Raw genomic sequence first — 4848 nt, forward strand, 5'->3', positions numbered from 1 at the left:
GGGGGCTCGGGTTTCACCCCGCGGCGCTGAATGGGGCTGGGGTTACTAGCGGACGTCCGCCTTTAACCCGCTCGGCGCCAGCGTCTGCCGGGGTTACTGGCGGTCACTGGCCCTCAGCTCCCGCCCCCTTCGTTAAAGGGTCAAAGCAGAGAGGTCCTGGCCCAACACATCAGAACTCTGTGTTCGAAATCACTGGTTCGCTGGCACCTTGAGCGAGCCTTAACCACTCCAACCCTCAGTTTACTCCTCCAGAAACAGGACACTCATTATCTCCCTGGCGTCCAATGATAGAAGGGAGATAATTTGGGTGCAGCACTTAGTATGCAAGAAGCGCTTAATTAAGGCCAAGGGCTGCCGAGTGGTGGCTGTGGTGGGTGCATGGACCTCCCCCTTCTAGGGCAGCCCCAGGAAGGGGCCACCCCTCACCGCAGCGGGGCTGATGGTCTGGGATGAGGCCACTCCTGAAAACAGGTCACTTCCGGGGAAACTGAGGCCCAGACATAGGAGTTTCCTGACTGCAGCACCGATGTCCCTTTGCCGGTGGGTGAAGTCTGCCCCTCCCCCTCGAAGCCTCACAACTCAGCAGTCACCAAGTGAATCCCGACCCCCTTATTCATTATAGGACTCTGGCAGGCCAGGAAGGGATGCAGTCCCTAGGACAGAAGATGGGTAAGGAAGGGGTGACAGGCTCTGGGGCTCTTTTGAGGAGGTGCCTGGGCCCGTCTTCCCTCTTTGGTTAAAGGTAAAAGTTACACACACACACAAATGATCAGAGCCTGGTCAGATGATTTTGTAGCCAAGTAGACCACCAGCAAAGCCTGCCTTTGCCCCAACCTGCAGGCCAGCGCCTCTGCCCGGCCCCCGCCCCAGTTGGCTGCAACCTGGGAGGGTGCCTGAACCCTGGGCAGACCCAGCGACTCAGCAGTCCGTTGGGGGCTGGGGTCCCTGTGGCCTCAACCTTGCTCTCTTTTCAGGACCCTAAGCAAGAAAACCCAGCCATGTCTCTCTCGCACCCTGTCCTCGCGGCCGTCCAGTCTAGGCCCTTATTTCCCAGCTTTGGGAGGTTCAAGGACAACAGACGGCCTCTCTAGCATTGCCCAACCCTCCCCTCAGCCTGTGGGTGTTTCCTCACCCCCAAAACAAAACAGCATTGCTCTTGGCAAAGGCTCTGACCTGAGTGACTTAAGACAGAGAAGCGTCCTCGACCAAAAAGCATGCTGAGAGCTGAACTCCAGGCATGAGTTCCTCATGGCCTCTCAGCCTGGTTCTTTCATTACTTTACTCCCCAGTTTCTGAGCCCAGAATGTGGTGGCACCAACAAGCAGATACTAGCCTGAGACAGCAGGGCCAGGGCCACCCCAAAGCCTGTCCCCTCCCCTTACCCATCTTGGCTTTACCACGTATTCCTCCTGCCTCTTATTGGTGTCTTTATTTGTCTCATCTTCCTGCTCTAACCCCCTCCCATCCCACTGAGGAAGTGGGGTGGGAGAGGGCGGTTGCTCTCTGAGCCCCAGGGGCAGCAGAGTCATTAAAGGCTCTGGTGGGGGTGGGGGGACCTTCCAAGAGGAGGGAGTGTGACCTGAGAACAGAGGGTTGGCCCTTGGGCAGAGGGCACAGACTAAGCTAAGATGCCCCAAGGGCTTGGGTGCCACCAGCCATGGCCAGCCTCTGAAACTCAAGGCCTGGCCAAACCCTGGCTCAGTCTCCCCTGGGGCTGATCTGCGGGCCAATTTCTTTCTTTTTGAGACAGAGTCTGGCTCTGTCACCCAGGCTGGAGTGCAGTGGTGCGATCTCAGCTCACTGCAACCTCCGCCTCCTGAGTTCAAGTGACTCTCCTGCCTCCGCCTCCTGAGTAGCTGGGATTACAGGTGTGCGCCACCACACCTGTAATGAAATGTAATTTTTGTATTTTTAGTAGACACAGGGTTTCACCTTGTTGGCCAGGGTGGTCTCGAACTTCTGACCTCAGGTGATCCTCCCGCCTCGGCCTCCCAACATGCTGGGATTACAGGCGTGAACCACCGCACCCAGCCTGCTGGCCGATTTCTGTGAAAGCTGGTCACCAAGTTAAGACTGAAAAAGGAAACTCTAGAGCCAGCCCTGCAGCCTCTCTCAGAGACACACCTAAGCGGGCTATCTGGGGCTACATGCCAGGGTCTGCTCTTTCTTCAGCCCCTCACTGGCTGTGTGATGGGGACAGTCCACTGCTCCTCTCTGAGCTCCCACACCTATGGTCTCCACAGGTGGGAATTCTGGGAGAGCAAGTGTGTAAAACATCCATCACTCAACAGTGTCAACAAAGGTTAGTTCTCTACAGCAATTAGAATGGTTTAGAACTGGAAAGTCAGGTCGTGAGTTGCCTGATACTTGCAGTATTCACGTCGGAGCTCCATTACCATTTGATTGAGACACTTTTTCGTTTTTGTTGTTGTTGTTTGTTTTTTAAGGGGAGTTAACAGGGCCAGTCTAGAGTAGCGCAGCTGAGGCACCCTGGGTTCACAATTTAAGGAAGAGCCTCTCTTGCCTCCCCTAGTCTCTGCCCTGGAAGCTGGGAGAGCTGGTCTCTAGAGGCTCACTGTGGCGCCCAAATTGCGGCCCACCCGCGGGTGAAGCAGGCTTCCCCACGAACACTGAGAAGGCCCTTCTGGTTCCCACACACATTCTGAACACAGGAAGGAAGAGGAGGCACAGACTCTGGGCCATGGTGGTCCCACCTGCTCCCTCGTTCACCTTCCCCAGGCTTGTGAAGCCCTGCCACCCCCTTCCCAAACCTGGGTTCCTCCTCTTCCCTCTTCTTCCTCTCCTGCCCTGATTCTATCAGGACCCAACAGGAAACCTGAACCCCCACCTGGCATCCCTCCCCAGTTCTACCTTCAAACCTCTCTCTGAAGGCAGATGCGGGCGCTCTTTAATGACTCTGGCCAGTGTATTCTGTGAGGCCACGAGGGAAATCCTGGGCAGGCCTCATAGCATGCGCTTGCAGGGCCCAGCTCTGACCAGCACAGAAGCCTACAACTCACACAAGGCCTTGAACCCCAAACAACCTCCTGCAAGAGGAAGCTCTCCACCTGCCCCCACGGCCTTGTCCACAGAACCCAGATCCATCTCTCTGACAATATCTGCTGTGTGCCAGTCCTGTGCCAGGCACTGGGGCCATTGTAGATGAGGTGGTCAGGGCAGCCCACCTTAGGAGGTGACATCTGAAAGGAAGCCTGAATGAAATGAGGGAGTGGGCCAGGAGGGAGGGCAGAAGAAACAGTGTGTGCAAAGGCCCTGAGGTGGGCATGGGCAGGACAGGAGGAGCAGAGGCAGTGAGGGGCTGGAGGCCAGGATGGCCACCAAGGAGCTGGGATTCCAACTCAGGTTGGTCTGTCATCTGAGCCAAGGACCCCAATTCTCCAGGGAATGGGTAGGAAAGGTATTCGCAAATTGATCCCTGCACTGCAGATCACAAAGCTGCACCAACTGTGAAGAAGGGTCAGCCACGGGGGAGGACGAGGCACAGTGGCTCGTGGGATTCCAGAGCACACCCTCTCTGCCTGCTAATGGAGGTGGCAGGGTGGGGATGGGTGCCCACCATCCCTCCAGGGAGCTGGGCTGCACCCTGCCTGCTGTTCTGCTCCCACCAGGCACCTCCTTGATCCTCCTAACTGAAGTCGGTGGTTCTCGTGTTTTCAGCTGGTTGTGTATCCAGCAGGGGCACAGGCTGCCCTTTGTGCGCTCAGGTGCCCCAGGGGCACAAGTGTGTGCCGGCTCTTCCAGGAATGGGACGCGCCCATGGCTGGAGCCCCAGGTGTACCTGGGCGCAGGTCCTCTTGAGGAAACTAAGGCTCAGACGGAGGCCTTGTGCCCAAAGTCCCACAGCTGCCATGTGAAGAATCTGGGACGCAAACCCCATTCTGCAGACCCCAGAGCCTGCCCTTCAGCCCCAGCCTACCAGGGACAGCAGTGAGCCCCAACTCTGGCCTGCCTCTGCCCTGACCAGCTGTCCTTATTTGTTGCAATTCAGTGAGTGTGTGTAGAGTGCAAGGACAGAGAGGACAACACGAAGCTCTTTAAGGCTCAGCTCCGGCACTGCCTCCTCCCGGAGGCTTCCTAACTACCACCCTCCCCACCCTCCCCCCGATCCCGAGATCCATCCACCTCCCCTGCCAAATTAGAGGTTGGGTCTCAGCTGGGGGCCCCTCCTGGCAGGGCCTGAACCAGCTGTGACCCCAGCCTCACCCAGCACAGGGCTGACCACAGCAGGGACCCCAGTCAAAGGGCATGCCAACTCCAGCCATGGCTTCCTCCACCCTCGTCTGCCTCCGTCCCCATCCCCTAACTGGTATCTCCCTGGGCCTCCTTTTCCCTGCCTGCTTTCTGAACACCGCACGCTATTGGAGGTCAGGCTGTTCCCTCCACCAGGAATACCCTTTCCACCTGGCGAATTCCTGTTCCTCCATCAAAACTTGCTGTGACGCCACCTCACATTCTTTCCTCGTCTGTGCCCTTCCACACGCCAGCTCCCAACACGATGACCGTCCGACCCTGTAAACCTCACAGCCATGCTTCCTCCTCCCCACTGGGCTCTTGCCAGAGCTACAGGTGTGCAGAATCGCCCTCAACAGAACCTGTGAGATGGCGATTACATGTGATGCTGGTCGGCACCAATTCAGACACCTTGTCTGAGAGGTGGCCCAGGGCACATACTTATCACCTACAGCTGAAAAACAATCCATGGGCCTGATGTAGTAGCAATTCTGGGAGTAGCCCCTGCTGCTGGGCACCTGTTCTCAGTCAAAATGGCAGTGCTTGGCCGGGCGCGGTGGCTCAAGCTTGTAATCCCAGCACTTTGGGAGGCCGAGA

The sequence above is a fragment of the Mandrillus leucophaeus genome, unplaced genomic scaffold (genome assembly GCF_000951045.1).
Source record: "Mandrillus leucophaeus isolate KB7577 unplaced genomic scaffold, Mleu.le_1.0 Scaffold153, whole genome shotgun sequence".
NCBI classification, from domain to species: domain Eukaryota; kingdom Metazoa; phylum Chordata; class Mammalia; order Primates; family Cercopithecidae; genus Mandrillus; species Mandrillus leucophaeus.